General features: G+C 40.2%; 1 protein-coding gene across 7 annotated transcripts in view; it reads left to right on the forward strand.

Annotated features, from left to right (window-relative positions):
• TSPAN18 (tetraspanin 18) overlaps window positions 1–22,804 on the forward strand; it is a 160,944-nt gene that overhangs the window by 101,771 nt on the left and 36,369 nt on the right. The gene's annotated exons all lie outside the window — the stretch shown is intronic.

The raw sequence follows: 22,804 nt of genomic DNA on the forward strand, positions 1-22,804 counted from the left end.
CTTATTTACAATAGTTATAATGCGTGCCCCCTCTTCCCCATGCTGAGATGTTTCTGGTCAATCAGCTGGGTGTGGAGCAGGGTCATGGTAAGGGGGGGGGGAGGGTTAAGTGGAATCTCTCTCTCTTGCTCTCTTTCACACACTACATGCACTGTTCAGCTGATTGGAGGCAAACCATTACTAGCAAGGGAAAGAGGGCAGGACCTGGAGGGGTGCAGGCCAGAGGCAGCCCCCTGCTGCTGTCATAGAAGTTGACCGATAAGCAATGTTCATGTATGTTGTCCAACTATTTAAACAGTTCATATGGTGCTGCTGTGAACTAAATTTCATAGGCAGCACTTTTTCTAATGTCTCAGGCAAAAGGTTGGACAGCAACTAAACACTGTCCACATGTAACAGAATTCCGCAATGGCTTCTGCCCTATTGCCTGCACTCTGCTATTGCTAGTGTGGCTCCCTAAGATTTGTCTGTCAGCATGCCTCTTCCTCCTGTAGCCTCCATGAATATCTCCTTCCACCTGTGTCTGACAGCTTCCCTATATGCCTGCTGTCTGGGTCCTCATCCTAGGCTCTAGCTGCAATAAGAGACTCCTGAGCACAGACTCTGATCTGTATTGACTCTGGCATCTTTGACAGATTGGAAAGGATTCCCCTAGTGGCGGACTCCCCTTTTTGTGTAAGGATTACACAGGAAAGAATTGCAGTGGGCTGTCACCTTGACTAGTAGCTAGCTGCAGGTGGTGGGTGTTCTAAACCCTACTGACAGAAACCCCTCTCTCCAGCATAGTGCAGAAAAGAGCTTTAGATTTCTTTTTCTGAGATCCAGGGCATACTGAACCAAACAAAACCTTGTGAGTTATCCTTGGAAAATACTCGGCATATATACAATTTATTTTATTTTTTTGCTAAAACACAAAAAAGAGAAGACCATATAACTTTCTTTTATGTCCAACTTACGTTTTTTAAACCCAACAAGCTCACCATGAACTGGAAACTAGTATACGTGACCCATGAAAATATATGGTTTGAGGCATAACTTAAGCATTAGCCTCTGGTCAGTAAAAGGAAATTCTTATGTTCTGCTTGATTGACTGTAACTAAATGATGTTATGGTCCTTCATAAGCCGAAGCAGTTTTCTGACTGACTATTGTTAGGTGAGGGGAAAGGGTATCTGACGCATATCTCTTTGTGTGTTGAGCTAATGCAAGATGAGCACTGTTAATTTCATTTAAAAGAAAATTTCTGCTTGGTGTTAAGAAAAATACAGTGAAAGCATTATAATTTTGCTTTTATTTGCATTTAGCAGTGTTGTGTCTGAATAACTATGCTTGAACTCAACCTATCATTTCAAAACTTCAGTAAATTATCTACAATGGCCTTTTGGGGGGGAGGGGAGGTAAGGAGGTATAAAAAAGTGCCCCCCCCTTAATTAACACAACAGTTCACTGACTGACCAAGCAATGAAATGGCTGTGTTGTGGATGTCTTTAAATTTTTCAGCTCATGGTTTTCATATCTTACTGACTTTCCAAAGCACTGCTAAATAGGGATCTTGGATTGGAAATGTCATGTTTGCTAAGGTAACAGGGGTGACTAATATTTGCTTCTTCATATGTCATGGGATGTCTGCCCCAGTGCACATGTGTCAGTGTTCCTGTGATGCAGACAGTTCATCTGCAGGGCCGCAAATTAGCCACCCTTGTCTTAAAAATTCTGCTAGATAACTCAGTGTTATGAAACCATGGTGTTCTTTTCAGGTCATACTCAAAAGTATCTAGTAACTTTGAGCTTCCCATAGGCATCTCGGTTGGTCATTGTGAGAACAGAATTCTGGACTAGATGGTCCTTTGGTCTGCTATAGCAGGGCTCTTCTGATAATTTTATTTTCTTAGGTCTTGAAATATGTGAAAAATATGTGTGTGAGTAGACGAAATTGAAATAGGTATATCTACAATTGAATATTTCAGTGTGGTCTGCCATTGCAAACATGCACGCAGAATCTTGGGGTGTGGGGTATGAGATTAAGGTAGGGCCTGGAGTGAGGAATTTAACGAGTGGGGAAACCATAAGCATAACTCTAGTCCTGGTTGGTTGGTCCACTCCAAAGCAGATTTTCAGATAAAAAGGATCATTGGGTTACTATTGCATTAATTTCCATGTGGTGTATCATTTGGGCTTTGCTCTGCTTTATTACAGAGGATTAACATTTTTCCTCCATGAGGAATATATGTGTGTTGTCCCCAGCCCTTACAATAACTGGGCATAGGTGTTGTACTGCATAACTCAAAGTTGAGGTGAGGACACTATGTTGGCAGAGTCCTTTTATTGGAAGCATTTAAATATCAGCATTGAATTGTGTTCTGAAGGAGAAGGTACTGCATAACTGAAACAGCCATGTGGGCTTTTCTGTAACAGATTGATGCAGTTGCATGTAATGATAGCTATCAAGTGATGAAAATCATTTTGGTAGTCCCAAGGAGAGCCACACCACTAGATAACCTGTTTATTTTACCCCCTTGAGCCCAGAATGATTTAGGGTCCAGTTTTCCTAATAAACGCCAGCCCTCAAAAATATTACTAGAATTTTATTCAAGAGCTCTGTGTCATATTTGGCAAAGAGTTTTCAACATCATAAGATTTCCTCAAAATAATACCTATATCTCATGCAGAGAACAACAGTGCTTTTGTCCTCTTCCCTGAGGCGTTGGAATTACTTTCTCAACTTACACCAGTTTGCAAGCCTACTTAGCTCCAGAATTGCAAGAGCTTCATGGAAATTCTCTGTTTGTGATGGAATAAGAAAGCACAGAGATGGAGGGGGGAGGGGGGAGTGAAACCGAGAAGCAGACTTTGTGCTAATAAGTGACCCCTGGCTAGAAGCTGTCTGTTAATGCTCTTAAATGAACTACTGCTGTGGAACTCAAGGCTGGAGCCAGAAGCCTAATAAAAGGTACATTATTACTGCTGTTCAGATAAAACCAGATAATTTTGCTGCTCTAAATTCAAAGATTTAATGGTTTGTTAATAAAATCTGATTTGGGAACACAACAGCCTATAAACTGGGAAGGTTGTATAATGGCATTAATAAAGCTAATAGAAGTTGTTGCCGTAATCTTGTTTATTTCCCTGTTTGTTAATTGAAAAATAACTTACTTTTCATATGTGCTGGAGAAAGTGCTGTTTATTTTTATGCCATTCTGTATTTCCATACATGTACATGGATTAAGAGCTATGTCAATATGGGTTGGTGCAGAGATCAATAAGGTATGATGCAGGATATATATTGGTGTGATGCTGGCATTCCAATCCCTAAATAAAAATTTTGGAGATAAGTTGTATTAATTTTGAAGTAAGTTCTGAGTACGTTTCAGAAGCTGAGCGCCTCTCAGTAAGAGATTGATTTCAATGCAGGAGGGATGAAATAGGTCACAGAGACTTATAAAGTACTGACTATTTAACCTTGAGGATGCAAACATATCATCTATTCGTCCATCAGTATCCACACATAATGGCCATTGACATTAATTATAGACAGCTGTGCATGTAACTCCTGTTAACCCTAATTAGAGTAAATGGGAGAGATGCAATGGATGCTAATGGTACAAGAGACAGCCAAGTTTTCACTTTCGAGTTCAAAGAGCCAGTGGCTCCTCTTAATCACCTCTGACACCCTGTAATCACATAATCACCCACTGCACATGCACTCTTGACTCCAGTTTGTTCTGTTGCACATGCATGAAGTGGTGTTATTTTGGGAAACAAAGAGCAAACAACGTTTTATACGTGATTTCAGTTGCCCTTATTAATGTCATTTTGTCGTCTTTACTGCTTGTTAGATTGCATGCTGTACTCTTGAATCAGAACCAGTTAAGAAATCATTAGCTACACGTTTGCTGCTGCTTAATTTCCCCCCAGTGTTTTATTTGAACAGTAGATGAAGCAATGCACCCCTTATTGACCTTTTATTAATACTGTCAGACTCATATGTACGCACTGAGAGCATCCACTTTGCCCCAAAGATTGAGAAGGACCCCAATTAAAATCCACAGTGCCTGCAAAATGTACATGGTGTCGGTTTAATCTAGCTACTATTAGCACATAATTTTATAGTAATATTCTTACTATGAACAACACTTTGAGTCAGTTTATTTCAGACGTATAACAATTCCTGCACAAGTTTTTGAAGAATGCATATGCATATGCAGCTTAACACTATTGTCACTTGTCATCGCAATTTTGCCCTGTATTATGCAGGAACAAATATTTCTATCATTATTCTTCTATTAAATAATAATAAAAATAATTCATTTAGACACCACCCAACTGATAGGGTTGCCCCAACTACTCTGGGCAGCTTGCAACAAATCAAAACATCAAACACAGTAAAACAGCAAACATTTAAAACTTCCCTATACTTTAGATGTCCCTATACTTCCCTGCCTTTAGATGTCTTCTAAATGTCAAATATTTATTTATTTCCTTGACATCTGCAAGACATGGTACTGCAAGATTAGGTAGAGTTTTTGCTTTCCCCTTTCCTGCTACCTATATTGCTATGTGTATTTCCAGGCTAATTGAAAACTGAACTAGATAAATATTTTAGCTGGTACTCGTAGATACAGAAGTAACTATAGACCAGCGTTTCAAATGCATTAGTCCTTCTCATAATCTATTTGCAGTTCAAGACTGCTGAATTAATGACTTGGGCACTGCCCACCTGCTGATTCTCCCTGTAGACCACTGGCATCAGTTGGTTAGTCTGGTAGTGCCTATGATTAAAAATCCAGTGATTTGGTAATTTTCTTGCTTGGTTTGTTTGACTTTATACACAGTGCAAGGCCTACTTCAGTTGTCAGTTTAATTCATTGAAAAGAGCTGGTGTACCTTGTGAGCTGTGGGTTCAACTTTCTTACACATTCTCTATGCTGAAAATGTTATTGTTCCAATCCTTTTACTGAAAGAGCAAAGTGTTTTTTGTGTTTGTAACATGATTAATTTGCTCTTCTTGAAACCCTTTTGAAATTTTAAAAAACACTTGATTAACTGAAAAGAAAAGAAAAGCAGTGTTTATCTAAATCTGTTGTGTTAGCTTGTGCAGAACTGAGGTGGCTGGTGTGTTGTCCCTGCACAATGAGAGCAATTCTTTTGTCTTTGCTTTTGATCTGAGAGGCAAAATGATGTGTGTTCCAATGTTATGTTTGTGTGTCTTTCCATTGTGCATGAACCTAATTGAGGGGAAAGAACTACCCTGATTTATTTACTTTATTTAATGCACTTAAGCTTTCATATTGGGAGAAAGCTGTGTTTCTGAAAGGAGGCACAAACCAAGCAATATCAGGCTGTAATATGTGCTGTCTAGATCTCTGAGTGATCAGTGCAAGAGCACCACCAGCTTGCATTACACTGGCAAGTTATCTTTACTGTCATTCAACTGGGAGGTGGAAAATTCCCTCCTAAACTCCTGAGCAGCCCCCAAAAGCCTTTCGAGTCCTTCATAGGACTCAGTTTTATTTAAAAACCCTCAGTTTTCTGCCATCATTGCCACTTATTTTAATACATCACTGGGGACACTAGCATCCCACATATAAAAGGAAACCAAAAGAGCCCCAGTCATGTTTTGGAGCAGAACTGTAGTAGCCCATGACCAAAGCAACCATTGCTGAGTGGTGCATAAAAAGACCAAAGGCATAGATTATAATGAAAAATTGAAATGGATTTAAAGAAATCAGAATTGGCAGATGCTAAAAATTCATTTCTGCCATTTGCATCTGGTAATTTTGTCCCAGGATATCTGTGCATGAGTATTAAAGGGTGAGGGGATGGCCATCTATAGATCACTTGTTTGATTCAGCAAACAGAATTAACATGGGAGTGCCATTGGGCTTGTAGCAAAAAGTGTGGAAATGCCCATAGAAGCAAGTTAATGAATGATCAGAATATTACCCAGGCTGTGCTCAACCACAGTCCCAATGCTATTTGGATCTATTAAAATACATATCCATGCACATGAAAACTGTTATGTGGCTTTAACACATTTTTTAAAAAAAAGTTCCTGAGAATCATCTCTCAAATAGTGCTTCTGGTTTCCAACTCAGAAAGAAATTGTAAGCTGTAAGTTTTAAATGTATTCTTGTTATGGTACTGGGCATGTGAAATGCCCTCTTGGGCAGATATCATCAGCTCCTCTGAGGTTAAGCCTTCCTTGCCCCAGGCAAATGTCCTTACTCTGGGGGAGAAACGCCACAGCTAGGCTTTAAAATATTTCAAACAGGAAACTGTCTTAGGTTCCAAAGTGATCAATCTTCAGAATTATGCCAGTCTGGCTTAATAAACCTAAGTCTTTTCATTCTTCAAGCTATGAGAATTCCTCTGGGTTAAAGTACATATAAAACACGCAAAGCGTTTTGAAGAGTTTAACTTTTAATTTTAAAAAGTGCTTTACAAGTGAAGATCTTACGTATCTTCCTTCTCTATGAGTGACAAGAAGATTGTTTCATTGCTGTCTAACTTCTACTTAGTGTAGACCCATGGAAACCAATGGACCTACATTAGCCACATCTATTAATTTCAATGGATCTAGTCTGAGTAGGACTAGCAGTGGATACAACCTACTGTTTTAAAAACAGAGTAATGTCCTCTATAGCTCTTTCCAAACATTACTCACCTGATGAGGGAAAGTGTGTTGGAGAGACATTTAGCCCTGCTCTAACTACTACTAACAGTAGTAGAACTACCTGCTCCAACTACTCTCAACATTGTTGAGAACAGTGTCTGAACCAGGGTGGACCGCTGGGCAATTTAAGACCCCAATTGCCAAGCATTTTAAATTGGACATGGAGCCAACAAACATAGATAGTAAGTTCAGTAGCGAACCGTGTTTTAAATATGATGGTGGTTGAGTTGGTATGGGTTTCACTGAGGTATTAAAAAGGTAAAGGTAAAGGGACCCCTGACCATTAGGTCCAGTTGTGGCTGACTCTGGGGTTGTGGCGCTCATCTTGCTTTATTGACCAAGGGAGCCAGCATACAGCTTCCGGGTCATGTGGCCAGCATGACTAAGCTGCTTCTGGTGAACCAGAGCAGTGCACAGAAACGCCGTTTACCTTCCCGCCGGAGTGGTACCTATTTATCTACTTGCACTTTGATGTGCTTTCGAACTGCTAGGTTGGCAGGAGCAGGCACCGAGCAATGGGAGCTCACCCCGTCGCGGGGATTTGAACTGCCGACCTTCTGATCGGCAAGTCCAAGGCTCTGTGGTTTAACCCACAGGTATTAGTTGATACAATTAACCAAAGCACTGAAAGGGTTGGATCCAGACTTACTTAAGCCCCATTTATTTCAGTGGGACTAAAGCATGTCCACTAACTTAATATGGTACCTCTGCCATATTAATATTTGCAGCTTCTGTGTTTTTAAAATGTCCGTAAACAATCAATAACAAAGCAATCAGATTTTTAAAGAAACATAGCTTTGTGGGCTCAACCGTACCTTATAAATTGTGATATGGGCTTTAAAGCAGAGATTATGGTTTCCTCCCAGAACAAAACATGAAGGGTCTTTTCATGTTGCTGTTTGAATTCCCCAAAGAGGCTACATGAATTGATGCAGTGCACAGAATATAGTGTTGCAACGTAGAATTAATGACTGCACTGCTAAAAGTAGGAAGCAAAAGGGATGGCCTGAATCAGCAAGTAAGTCAAGAGAATTTTTATCATTTGAGATCCCAAACTTGGAGTTGATGGAGAAATAGGAAAAAAACACCCTCATGACCAAGCTTTTGTAACTAAGCAAAGCATCAGTGAAGAGCACGCTCCACTTTCGCCAGCTGCGATGCTCCCCTTAGAAACATTGCATCTCTTCATTCTTCAGTGCACTTGGGGCTCATCAAACTGACAGAGGGAAAATTGACTTTGTCACCTACACATGTTCAGCTGCAGTGAGTAAAAGCACTTAGAAGCTGAAATGGTCAAAGTGCAGCCTGCAGGTGACATGTGCCCCAGTTTTACAATACAGCTCAGCTAAAATGGGTGATTGGTTATAAATTGTGTACATTAGGAATTTTGAAAAATTATAGTAATCTATGGTTGTGAAAAATCCACAGTGCATAGCCTTTCATTCCTGTGATTTCTTATGTTTTGCCATTTATAGTAGCAACTCCTTTTGTTACCACTGTTTCTAAGGCTGTGGTGACGTCAAAATGTGTAATAAAGATCTTGCTATATGACATGACACATATAGGACACACATACATATGTGTATGTTTGTGTAGTGGGCCAATTTGACTCAAAGCACTTTGGACATGACACATTTTTTTTAATCCAAACCAGAACCTTGCTTCAGAAATCTGAGGCGTTGTATATCTCTGGATTGATTTACATGGGGGAATGAATGAAAGAGATGTGCAGTTATTTTAAATATATATATAACCAGTTCAATAGAATTTGATGAAATTTCTATACTTGGAATGAAGCCTTGCAAATTTCAGACCAGTGTGTGCACAAATAACTCTTTATAAAGTTTTTGAGGATGGGAAATTGCATTTGCTTATTCCCACCCACACTGTGTTTTGGGGAGAATTTGTATGAAAATAATATCCATCATAGAGATGTCTCCAAGTAACCTGCTGCATTTCAAGATGATAGGTGCAGAGGCTAGTTACAATGGATGAAAAACAGTGGAGGCTTTGCTTTTGTTTTTTGGTAAGTTCACAGCTGCTGCTTAGTTCCAAAAGCAATGTGGTTGGATGTAAAAAAAGAGAGCCCTGGTAAAGTTGTTTCCTACTTGAACAGAGTTGCCCACAAAATTACACTAAACTCCTCTTCTTCTACTTTGTCAGTCATTTTCCTTTTGAGGGGGAAATGCAACAATATCTTTGTTATGATTGAAGAGGAAGTTCTTCCTTGACTTAAACAGGTGTAGAGTCAATAAATGATATTAGACTAAACAAATGACAACTGGTCATTCCAAAAGCTTCAGAACTGGAGAATAGTTATTTCTCTCCCCTTTTCCTGTACAGCTCCAATATTCCTTCAATTTTTCCAGAGGGTAATCCTCTCTGAACAGTCAGGCTTTGTAATATGGAGTTGCAGTGGGAGAGGGGAGATGAACCAAGATCTCTCTCGGCAGAGAGATCTTGTACCAGCTGAGCTCCACGTGGAGAAAGATTTCCCTGCCCAACTTCAGACAGTCCCTCCCCACTGTAGCCCCCACTGAAGAGGGGTAAAGCCTGAAAGAGGTTTTTTGGGAGGTTCAGGGGCTTCAGTGAGAAGAGACGAGAAATCTGTTTTTACAAACAACTCTGCATGCTTATATGTTGCAAGTTCAAACAAGATTCTGTCAAGAAACAAATAGTACATAACAGATAACTTTCTCAACTAAATGCAATGATTGTTCTGACACTGCTGGGATAGGCCATGTGCACATTAGTGGCTTAGAACAAATCCACTCCACTTCCCAGTGGGGAGGAGTTGTGGTGGACCGCGTGGCCACCGACTCCCACCGGGGGCAGGGGACTTTGTCCCCCATTGCCTGGGGGATCCTGGCCACATCAGAGCCTGACCAGCCAATCCACTGGCTGGGGGGGGGGGCATGGCTGGGGCCTTTTAAACTGAGGAGCGAGCCAGAGAACAAGGTTGGTCACTTTGGTTGTCCGAGGGGCCTGGTATGAATTTTCCCACTTGGCAAATTGGCACTGGCCACTTGGTTTTTGCCTACCTCGTATCAATCGTCACAACTTTGTTAGGGTTGCGGTTAGGCATTGTTTGACCTTGTGTGGGGGAGGGGAGGTGTGGCCATAGCCTGCCCCTCCATGCTTAAGGGTATTCCGTTAAAGGAATCCGGGGGTGTTGATCTAGTCTGAAGCCCAGCTGGGGGGCTAGGGCCTTGACATGACCCCGACGGGAACACCAGGGGGAGCTTAAGTTGGTTCGCATCGACAGGGCTCCCCCTACCAGTGGCTTACCCTTACTGGACTTCCTGCACAATGGACAGGAGTCAGATACAGTCAGGTCCAATCAATGCCTAAGCCAATACCGCTCACATTCTGTAATTTCAATAAAGGTGTGGCCAAAATTTGCTCAATAACATAAACCTAATATCTGTGTCCTTGTGTGAGTTATTTCCAATGAGGGGGTGGTTGTGGGGTCTCCACACGCAAAGTAAGGTTGCCCTCCCCACTTTCACTTTCACTTGCTGTACACACTAGAGAGGGGGCTTTGGTGTCTTTGTCTGATGTGCAGTACCTGCTTTGTTTCCCTGTACATGCAAAAATATCCTCTTGCCTATTCATGGAAGCTGTTATCTGCGCAGGTGCAACAGCTGTCTGAACTGTATGCATAACTGCAGCTTACGTTTTCACATCAGATGGAAGCCAGTTAGAGGGGGAACACATCACACAGGATACAGGATACATATGTATTCTGGTGAATGTCCTGTGCGCTCAACTTCAAACAGCTGCAGTGGAGCCAGAGTAAATGGTGATATGTACACAGACACAGACCCGCACCAGAGCTATTCTAAAGGAACATGTCTCTATGGGAAGACTTGTAAGGATTGGATCACTATCCTTACAGGAACGGAATCAAACAAGATGATGGCAGGGAAACAGATTGTTCTTTCTTCGTTTTGCAGGGCTGACTGTGCCCCTCTGAGTAAAGAAGAGTTAAGGTGCATTCAAACAATTAACCATATTGGCTAATTAAAGAGTTCATTTTTAAGCTCAAATAAAGAAATATCCTATCAGGATAGACTTTTGTCCCAAGCCAAAAGGCACATGCAAGCAGCCAAGTGAACTTTAATCGTTGCTGAGCAAAGAATGTTTTCCTTTTGCAAACACTAATTGTCCTCCAGTCTTGCCAGAGATTTTTCAAGAGTGAACTGCTCCATCAACAAAATTTAGGTCTAAAGGAAGCTGGCTTCTGCCAATGATTCTAGAGGGAGTATTGTCTCATGGATGCAATATGACACTGACCTATTGTATTTCATCACATAAGTTACATGGCAGTCATGTGACAGTGTGGAGCAGAGGGAAACTAATGCCAGGGGAGAGGGCTATGTGTTCATTTACATGTCTTTGTTGTCCATTTTGTATGACTTTATGAAAATCCATAAAACACATTCAGAAATGAAAAGAAACCCAGACCAATGCCAGCACTCTTCCATCAGCAAGCAATATTAAAATTTCTAAGAAGTCAGTAGACGCACAAGGGCTCTAAAAGTACTCAGGGTTAAATATATATTGACATTTTTAAAAGATTGTGGCGGCGTCATTCTTTTAAAAAATGGAGTTTGCAGTTGTTCTCTTCAAGAACTATGGACCTGCCACTTAGCCTAACCAAAAGAAGCATTTTTTCCCTATTTTTTTCTTATGAGTAAGAATTCTCTCTCTCTCCCTGCCCTCTCCTTCTCCCTCTCTCAATATATATTTATATATTTCAGATTATGAAAGCAGGACTGTCTTCAGGAGTTAATCAGCAATGCAGATTTCCCTTCTAATTCAGATCTTAATTGTTACATTTAGTGAAAACCAATGAGAACTATTCTTATTTACTCATTTATTTGGCTCCAATATGTAAGAAGTGGGCATCTGCTTCAGACAAAGCCTGAACTGAAAACTGATGTGGATTTTTTAAAGAGCAATTTGGGCTTTGTGTGACGTGAAACAGAGCTGATTTCAGAGTTAACTGTACTGCTCCCAGAATCTCAGATCTGCCTTGGAGAGTCAGAAAATGTAGATAAGCAGTCTCTAAGTGCTAAATAATTTCCTTACTTTTGTTATTTTTAATGGCTTTTATATCTTATGGTGACTGTTTCAGGGTTTTGGCTATTTCTGTGGAGTTCCATGATGGATTTTTTTTTTTGGGGGGGGGGGATTTTGTGGAAAAGAAAAATACTGTTCTAATAAATGGGCTGAGAATCCTCTTCATGAGAGCTGAAACTATCACCACTTATTTTTAAAAAAGAGATACACCTAGCAAGTTGGGTTATAGCAGTGATCTCCTTACAAGGCCTCCAGAAATCTTGAAAGTATGAAACAGAATCCTAGAAAATATGTCTGAGCATTTGAAGGTATATACAGTTTGTTCTCTTTAAGTAGTGCCACTCTGTTGCTGAAAATACATTACGAAGACCAAATTGAGCAGATGGCTCTTTGAGCCCTGAGGACTAAGCTTTGCAGAGGGATAATAACAAAGGGAGCCCTATGTTCATTTTGACATTCACCACTGGATTTATGGAGGTCTAGTCTAGAGCTTTGTCATTCCACTTCATAAATGTGGTCAAGGCTCTTGTGGGAACAACTTAATTAGACCTCTTTCATTGCCTAATTCCTAGAAGCATAGAAGTATGCTCAACTGGGCTTGATGGTAACAAGAATCCCTGTTGATTTTGTGCTCCAAAAAGTGGAGACAAATTTGTTACCATGGTATTCTAAGATGCCTCCAAAATCCACAGCCCCTGTCAGCTGAATGGGCTCCCAGCAGCACATCCGAATTGCCATTGTGCAAGCAACTAAACAATGATCACAGATTTTCCCGCAAATGCTATAATCAATAGGAACATCCCTTGCCTTTTAATATGCACTGAACAACTTCATTTGTAAGCTTATTACAACTTCAGTGAGAGACGCTGTTAGACTGATCATTAGATGTCTGTGAAAATAACAGAAGAAACTAGGATACGTTCCAAAATAAGCTCTCTCTCTTTTAATTTCAGGACCATTAAAAAAAATTACTTTTAAAGAACATTCATACTTATTTTACTGCTGCAGTTGATGTGGAAGTACCTGGAACAAAACCACATGGAAAATGTAAAGAACTGAGATTCAAAATTAGGAAAAGCAGGGTGTGTGTATGCAGAAAATGGCATGTTCTAAAAGCAAATAATAATAATAATAATAATAATAATAATAATAATAATAATAATAATTTATTATTTATACCCCACCCATCTGGCTTTATTATTTATACCCCGCCCACTCTGGGCAGCTCCCAACAGAATTTTAAAAACATGATAAAACATCAAACATTAAAAACTTCCCTAAACAGGGCTGCCTTCAGATGTCTTCTAAAAGTCAGATAGTTGTTTATTTCCTTGATGGGAGGGCGTTCCACAGGGTGGGTGCCACTACCAAGAAGGCCCTCTGCCTGGTTCCCTGTAACCTTACTTCTCACAGTGAGGGAACCACCAGACATAGCTGTCAACTTTTCCCTTTTCTTGGGAGGAATCCTATTCAGAATAAGGGAATTTCCCTTTAAAAAAAGGAAACGTTGACAGCTATGCCGCCAGAAGACCCTTGGCACTGGACCTCAGTGTCCATGCTGAATGATGGGGGTGGAGATGCACAAAGGGCATATATGCTTTGCCCCCCCCCTTCCGTTATATAAATAGGTAGCTGGAAAAAAACTTTCCTTTCAGAAATCAAGTTGGGGTAATGGGAGTATGCAAGAACTCCTAAACAGTGATGACATCTAGATAAACGGGACTTGTCTATTAACTTCCGTTTTCTTTTTTACTGAAAATTTCTATAATAGCTCTGAACTTCAGTCATGGTTATCAGGGTATTTCCCACATTGGCTAGAGCTGGGAATATCTGCAGTAAATCCTGCTGCTGCTGCTAGAAGTTATACCCTTCTAATTCATACCAGCTGACTAGAATCAATTTCAGTTGACTTTTTAAGACCTCAGTCACCTCCTTTTTCATTGTGGAGAAGGTTAAGAGGCCTATTTACATTGACATTGATTCTTCCATGCTTGGATGTAAACAACCATAATTGTGTCTCCCATTTTGTTCAGATACTATTGATCACTTTCTGTATTGTTTGTGACCAGTCCCTCATGATTCAAAGGGTTATTTGTAAATCTATCACCCTTTTTATATTCATAGTAAAAATAAAAAATCATCTTGTTATGAATCCTTTCTCAAGCATTTGGCAATGAGTAATTTATTTGAGTGTGTACTTTGAATCATTTCCAAACGTAAGCTCCGTAGACATGTATGCATTAAGTTCTCTTCAGTTCCTTGGGACTTATGTCTGTGTAATTAAGTGCAGGATATCAGCCTTGAAGCACAAATTGTATCTATTCCTTCTTTCCCCAGTGCTATATACTCTCTCATCTAATTTTAGATTGCACACTCCACTTCATAAATGCAGTCAAGGCAGTTGCAAAATCAGCTTAATGAGCCACCCCGTTTTATTCCTTTGATGATAACTTTCTTACCTTCTGTCTGTAAGCTTCAATATGTATACATGCTGGACGCTGATTTTAGCATCCATTAGATGCTAAAATAAATACATAGTTGTTATACTGTTATACTGTTTATTACTGTGCAGTTAGTGGTGGGACTGTTTCTAAATAACCATTGCAGTAACACTGTAAATTTGCAATATTACAGCTAATAATATTTATTACAACTGAAATTCTGTCTGTGCCAGTCTTGTTATCCTCCTCATAGTTGCTGTGTTGCATTTCAGTTAACCTTGCCTCTGAGAGGGTGTTAACATGCCTACTCAGGTACATTTGTGTCCAAACCCAATTCCACATCCCAATTGCTGCTCCTTTAGGAACAACTGATGTTTGAGAAATTATTCTGGTATTATGGGAGCCACTTCCCTCTGCTGTCCCAGCTCTGTTCTCACTGGAGGGTGGACTACTATCAGTCCAGAAGAGCTGGTTTAGAAAACTAGTACCTCAGCCAAATTAACAGGAGCTAGTGTGTATCACTTAGAACCAGTGGTCTAGATCAGCAGAAGCTGTGGTCCTCCAGTTGTTGCTGCACTTTGTTGTTTAGTTGTTTAGTCATGTCCGACTCTTCGTGACCCCATGGACCAGAGCACGCCAAGTACTCCTTTCTTCCACTGCCTCCCGCAGTTTGGTCAAACTCATGCTGGTGGCTTCGAGAACACTGTCCAACCATCTCGTCCTCTGTCGTCCCCTTCTCCTTGTGCCCTCCATCTTTCCCAACATCAGCATCTTTTCCAGGGAGACTTCTCTTCTCATGAGGTGGCCAAAGTATTGGAGCCTCAGCTTCACAATCTGTCCTTCCAGTGAGCACTCAGGGCTGATTTCCTTAAGAATGGATAGGTTTGTTCTTCTTGCAGTCCATGGGACTCTCAAGAGTCTCCTCCAGCACCCTAATTCAAAAGCATCAATTCTTCGGCGATTAGCCTTCTTTATAATCCCTAACCATTTTCCATGCTGGCTGGGGTTGATGGGAATTGGAGTCTAACATCATCTGGAGAGTCACAGGTTCCTCATCCATGGTCTCGGTATTTGAGTGCTACAATACCTTTTGAAGGAAGGAAAGGCAGAGGAAAAACTTCAGGTCTTAACCAAGAAAAGGGAGTTTATTAGGAAGGGGACAAAAGAAACATCAATGCTTTGAACTATCAATAAAATCTTCAGCCTAGGTCATTGGCTGTTAAATGACCTATGGCCTTTTAAATGTGTCAGGGGGTGTTACTGTTTTCTTGTTGTTATGTTATGCATTTTGTATTTTTATGTTGTAAACTGCCATATGATCTTTGAATGAAGGGTGGTATATAAATTTAATAAATAATAGAAAATTATTATGTTAAGATGACGTGTTATAGCTACTGAAATTATTTGGGATAAGCTGCAGGCCTTAACACACAGTCCTGGCCATTCTAGCCCCCTTCTTCATTAGCTGCCTAGAATGAAAAGACATAGAATCCTTTTATAAATACTTGATGCACGGAGAATATTATTTTTGTTTGTTTTAAAGACTTAAAAGTGTATTAGCTCACCCATTAACAAACCCAATACTAAAGTACTGTCTCCATCTTTCTTGGCAATCTCTACTGCTTTTTGGATAATAATTGCAAATGCATATAAATCCACTTAATTTTTAAGTGTCCCATCATTACTAATTTACTTGGCATCCACCATAGTGATGCCAATTTCAGAAAACATTTATTGATTTTTATATGCAATGCATTCAGTGCTTTTGTTGGTGGCCCAGGTTGTGTCCTACTCCAGTCCAAAAAGTCTTCGTGCAGTTAGAATCTTGCATTTCCTCTTTCATTATATTTATTATTATTATTATTATTATAGTCATAAGATTTGGCTGGGTCCAAGAAATCCCCACCCCACCCCCACCCCAGTCTTCTGCAGCTATGTTGATGTTAATGGAAAAACTTCGTTGGAAAGGGTAACTTTAAAAAATCCTGACATCAGAAAATGAACTGGGGAATGCTGTTATGAAGTACTTTCCAATAAGCAATACATGGGTTTTTAGAGTAATCTTTAATTATCAGTTTTGACTTCAGGCCTCCAAAAATTCAGAATTAGGATTCAGGCCCTGATTCTCATTAATGAAATAGCATTCTAGCATTTCCAGGAATACATTAGGAACTGTTTGAAGTTGTATGGTAATGTGATATTTCTAGTCAGCATAAAGTGTCTTCCATATAGATACATAACAGATCCCTGGCCTCTGAGTGACAACAAAATCAAAGCCAAGAATGTTTGGTTAGCTTGGCAAGAGTATCACTTTTCATCTTTGGAATTAATTTGAGTTTGGAAAACTGAGCTGCTATTAATAATAATTCTATACATAAAGAAATTAACATCTTCCTATTGGAGAGGGACACTCAGAGCACATTCCAAAGATGGAAGGGGAAAAAAAAAACTTTTAAGAGTCTTTGGCTTTCCCACATTTTGTTTGGCAATTCTTCTGGGTTGCAAAAACTGCTTTTTGCAATTCCAACTCACAGCCTCACAAATGACTCCAAGGAATGTTCAGCATATTAAGAGCAGAACTCATCAGTTACTAGTTAGCGTACAAAATTTCCCTGTGGAGTGCTGATGTTGTTGCCAAGGCAGCTAAACATATGAGGATAACTTTGTATTGATTTGTTCTAGTTGTATAAACGCTAATAGTCTCATGCTAACTGTAGAGACACAGTGATGCCTTGTATTTTTTCTGGTTGTGGGGAGGATAATAGTGTCGCCCGTTTCCCCAGAGGTTTTTGGTTTTTTTAAATAAAATGACAAAGATGTTGGACTCTAATGCTATATCAGTTTATATAAACATAAGAAGACCCTGCCACATCAGTCCAGCGTTCCAAGCCCAATGACTTGTTTCCAGAAGTGGGCCTCTAGATGTTCTGGGAAGTCAAGAAGTGGGACTGGGACATGAAGGCCACTGCTGTCCCAATGTTTGTCTCCAGACTCTGGGATTCCATCTCATAAACCATATGAGGAACAGCTAATGCCTTTTTGTGTTCCATGTTTTATAAGCAATAACGTGATGGTAATGTTCTGAATAAGAGCATGAAAGCTAAATGGAAGACTTGGGTGTTTTTTAAGGGTGCGTTGTAATGGGTAACCCATTATAATTTAATCGGAATTGTTTGCATAGATGCAATTGTTTTCATATATAACCTTTTTATATATGAAACTCTTTTGTATATGGTTTGTTATTGTCTAGTGAAATCACTTTGAGAGGTTTCATAGGAAGCGATTCATAAATTAAACAAACAAACAAACAAATAATGGGCATTTCAGGCAGATAAATTTGTGGCTCTGCAGCTTGTTTTTTCACTTTAAAACAATTACTTCTCTCCTTCAGAGTCCGTATGTTCTGTAACATATCAGATAGCTCATTAAAATATTGAAACAAGTGCTTAACTGACCAGTTGAAAGTTAGGGAAGACTGTTGCCTGCTTTGAACAGACATCAGAAGTTGCATCCAACATTAGTCCTACACAGAGGTGACCTGTTGAAATCAATTAACATGCCCAACATAGTTTCAATGTGTCTGAGTAGGACTTAGTTGGACTTTTCATACCAAGTGTGCCGCAAGAGTACTTTGACATGAAACCCACTAACTAGGCTTTGGGAAAGAGGTGAGAGGACTCTAGGACCTTGTCAGAGCCCTCACGCCTCCTTCTCAAAGCCCAATGCCTTACTTACCCAGCTTTGGGAAGGCAGTGTGAGGGCTGGGGGAGGGGTGTAAAAAGCCACCAAAAAGCCCTTGAGTGCTGCAGTCTTCCCTTTGGGACTCTGCCTTTTCTAATGAAAGAAGCAAAACAAGAACCTTCCAGGAGGGAAGAACTGGAGAGAGCTAATTTTGCTTAGAACCATGTGCAAAGCTGGTGGGTTGTTTAATATTAACAAGGAGCTGGTGGGGTTAGTATTTTAAGGTTTCAATGTGCTCCTAGGGACCTTGCAAAGAAAGCTATGCTGAGCAGTTAAACGCAATCAGGCAATGCAATAAGTTCCCTTGGCTTCTACATTACAAGCCAAATAAGTTGTTCCTGGCAAATGAGCCCTCTGTTGCAGGAACATTAGCATTTTAATGCAACTAAAGAGAAGTTGGATTGACTGTAATTTAGTATATAGATCCCTGACCTTATGCAGTCCCTTCTCCAGTGTTCTTTGGGGACCAACTGCAGTTACACAGTTCACTTTGGAATCTAATTGAATTTACACACAGTGATATAGTCTTGTCACAGCAATTTTGTAGTGTAGTCACTACAAAATTCCTGCTCAATTACTTTATGTGTGTACAAAAACTACAATTAAAAAGCTACATAACATGTAGAACTGGCAACCTTCTCAGAGCTCTGGGTTGTATCAGTTGGCTCAGTGCACTTCTTAATACCAGTTGCTGGGAATTGCACATGGGCAGAAGGCCGTTGCGCTCAGGCTTCCCACAGACATATGTTTGGCTACTGTGAGAATCAGATGGTGGACTACACAGACCATTGGCCTAATCCAGTAGATTCTTCTTATTTTATGCTTCAGAACAGCATAGGAAGCAATGCCTGGAGCAGAGAGAATTGCCAAAAAATAACTCCCCTGTCCATTCCACTGGATTGGAAAACCTTTGAAAACACCTAGAACCATTCAGGGACATAGTACGTTGCAGGTTCAGGGGAAACTGTCCTTGCCCACAAAGTATAATTTCCCAAATCACCCCAACTCTTCCTCTCCTCCTTCAAAACAAACCTGCCTTCTAAATTACATTGGGGAGGGGAGATTCTTTTTCTGAAAGACAGTCACAACCTAGCCTACTTGGTGGCAAGGAAGTGGAGAGCTGTATGCACACCACTGCTCTAGAGGCTAAGATTTTAAATTATTTGTAAAAGATAATTTGTGCGAGAGCAGGAAACCATCAGTGCAGGCACTGGAAACAAGCTAGGAACAGAAGGCAGCTGTTTGGAATGTAAAACAGAATCATCACCCTGATCTTTGATTCACCCTGTTTAGCAACTTCACCCCTGAAAGAGATTAAATGAAACTTTGTCTACGTCCTTGCTTAGCAAGGACAAGACTTTTGATAAGGCTTTACATCAGAAAGACACATTTTCAAAGACAAGGCCAATACCTAGAGCCAAAGAGTCGTCACACAGAAACAGACAAAAGCCTCAGTTCCTTCACACTTGTGTTTGTTAATTCAAATGCACACTTTTTTAAAAAATGCAATTTAAATTGGTTGGTATCAGTTGGCTATGATCCAAATTGCAGGTAGCTATATTGTCAGACATAAAAAGAGTGAACAAGGGAGGCTGAAGATTGTCTTTGGACCCTCCCAAAGGCATTCATGATAAATAGGTTTTGCAACCCAGTGAACCCAGCAAACCAACCCCCCTCCCCTGCACCAGACTGGGAGGCGTGAGGTTGGATTGCGCAGGTATCCACTGGCCAAGTCAGCCTTCTGCCAACCACTGCCAATGGAATAATGCACAGAGTCTTTGCCAGCTCCAGGGCTGCGAATAGGGAGGTGACCTTGCTGCTCTACAAAGCCTCACCAGTCAGCATCTGTTGTTTGGATTGCAGGTCAAATATTTATTGTTATTGTTGTTACCAAATAGCTGTTTCTGTAATTAGAAAAGTAGTTTGGGGGATTTAGGTTTGAAGACAGCTTGAGAGAGAATCTGAATCTGAGGAGGTCAAATGCTGGTTCAGAGCCAAGAGAGGGAATGTCACTGGGGTTAGTAGTTGTGAGGGAGGCCTGATCACCTTGGCGTCTCCTGTGACATCTTGTGTTTCCACTTGAGATTGTAATTAAGGAAAGCAACAGAGTTGACAATTAGGAAAAGTAGTTTGGTTGGTTTTCTTGTTCCCCTTAATGACTAAATCATAGTTCTTCGTTTAAAAAGAAGTCAATCCTTTTGGCAAAAGTTTCTCCTCAGCTTGATCCTAAGAGAGAGAGTAATTGATCTTGTGCACCATCATCAGATGATTCCTGTCATCTCCTCAGCTGACACAGCACCTGCTGCTTGGTGCAGCACTGAAGTTTCTTCCTCTCAGAAGTGCAGTAAATCCTTCAAAATATTGTGAGCTAAGAGAAAACATTTTTTCACTCCCACATGCGCCTCTGAGTTCTGGTAGCGATATAATTATAGGCACTTTCTCTCTCACACACAGCAGGAACAAGAATCCTATCAGTCTCTTTATATCCCTAATAGTAGGTTTATGTGAAGCAGTTACATCTCTGTAGGAAAAAAATTAACCTATTTTTTAAACAGCACCTTTTTCTGTGCTTGTGATGTGCTTGTAAATGAAACTTGATTCAGCCAATTAAACAATGAAACTTAAAGTCTTGAGTTATGTAAACAATAGGAGATTAGTGAGGTGGGCCACTCCTTTACTGAGAATATCTCCTTAGAATCATAGAATTGGAAGGGATCCCAAGGGTCATCTAGTCCAACCTCCTGCAGTAATCTCAACTAAAGCATCCACGACAGACGGCCTCTTGTGGGAGTGTTCCACTGTCGAACAGCTCTTACCATCAGAAAGCTCTTCTTGTTGTTCTGTTGGAATCTGCTTTCTTGTAACTTGAAGCCATTAACAAGCCCTAGCAATCCTCAACAAGCCCTACTACAACTGATGGGAGTTGTAGAATACCAGAGTCAGGACAGTTTGGTTTTCTATTTTAACTGCATGACTTCCTTCAATGCTATATCATAAATAGCTTGCGCAGTCTGCATTTACCCCTTAAATAGGAAATATTCTCCTTCTAGGGTTGTTGTTAAAGTTAGTGTCTTTTTAGAGAAGCATTTTACAATATACTTCACGTTGGCTGTTTTGTTGCCACTTTTCTTAACATTGGGTCTGTGTATGCAGAATATTTTATTCTGGAATCCATGGAGACTTGAGTACTACTTTTTCTACACCTGTTGTATTTTTTTGCCTCTGAAAAGTGATTCTTGAGAAACTTCCATAAAGGAAAGCTCATTGAAGATTCATTCTGCAATACAGTACAGTCTTACCTCGGGATAAATGTGCTTCAGGTTGAGCGTTTTCGGGTTGCGCTCCGCAGCGACCTGGAAGTAACGGAGCACGTTACTTCCGGGTTTCGCCACATGCGCAGATGCTCAAAATTACATCACGCGCAGTAGCAGTGAATCGCGACCCGCCGACGTGCAGTCGCGGGTTACCCTCTACTCAGGATGCAAACGGGGCTTTGGAATGGATCCTGTTCGCATCCCGAGGTACCACTGTACACCATACTGTGTCCATTTGAAACTGGAGGAAAACAGATGTAGCTGGTTCTGGCAATGAGGGAGGTGGCCGGGTTGTATCCACACAAATAATGCTGGTGGGCGTATACCGAGATCGCAATCACACTTCTTCGTTTGTTGGGGGCATGTGCAAGGAGGAAAAGGTGTGCAAACCTAATCAAGGGGAGAGTTTAACTACACCCACCTTTGTGGGCAGCAGGATTTAAAAGCAGTCTATATTGAAAGCAGCATGTTGAGGATTGAGCATGCATGATTCTGGATTGAGGGAAGCAACATTTTTGTGCTATAGATAGGTATGCGGCTTTATAGAAAAGAACAAAACGGGCAGAGAAGTGACTTTTGACATCAACTGTTATTCACAAAGCATCAAAAATGCATTTTAAGAAATTAATTCAACCTAAAACAAGCCAACACAGCCAGTGTGGACACATAGGAACTGTGATTGCTTTTATCCAAACATCAAATATTCAGTCTCTGTTACCCCTCCCTGCACCCCATCCCACAGATCAACCTTTCAGATGCTGATATAGGACTCAATCATGGTTTCCAGATAGTTTTAAGCTTATAAAGCATCTAGGACAGAAAAACGTGGATGTTTCCAGACATAATGAGATAGGATCACAAATTGTCTTAATAGATTGTTTGCAGTCAAGCAGTGCAGATTTAGAACAATCACATAGTAAAAAAGTAAATTAATAATAATTGGTATATGATTAGTTTTATGATTATGTCATTAATGGAACCACTCCAAGCAATGCCTAAGTAATTTACATTTTGCAAATTTAGTTGTAAACTACAGTAAGTATAGTCAGTTAGATGAGACAAACGAATGTGAAAATGTAATTATTATAAAACATGCATGATTATATGCTTCTCTATTCTTGTATAGCTTCCATTCATTTCTGGTGAATTGTGCTTGTTTTATAGTGTTTGCTACTTATGTAGAGTTTCTAATATTTAGCATGTTTTACAATTTATTGACCCAGCCCATTTCAGATACATGAAGTTCTCAAGCATTTTAATAGTGTGTGCATAACACAAATTCCTGGTAGACTACAACTTGTATCTGTAAAGCTATTTATGCCTCTTTCAATTTCCGAGTAAATGGGTAGGTTCTTGCGAAATGTCAAAATGTGGCTTGGGATGTATGTCAGAAGGAACGTGAACCAACCCAAAGGTTGATGAGCCGGGTTATGAGGAATAGGATGCTTCAGTGGGTGCTAAAAGCTTTTCATTAGTGCTAATGTACACCAAATTAAGCATGCAATTAGACTAAGTGTATTCATCAGGGTGGTGTGTTTTAATAAATGGTTT

Source organism: Podarcis tiliguerta (genome assembly GCF_965153285.1).
Source record: "Podarcis tiliguerta genome assembly, chromosome: 1".
NCBI lineage: Eukaryota > Metazoa > Chordata > Lepidosauria > Squamata > Lacertidae > Podarcis > Podarcis tiliguerta.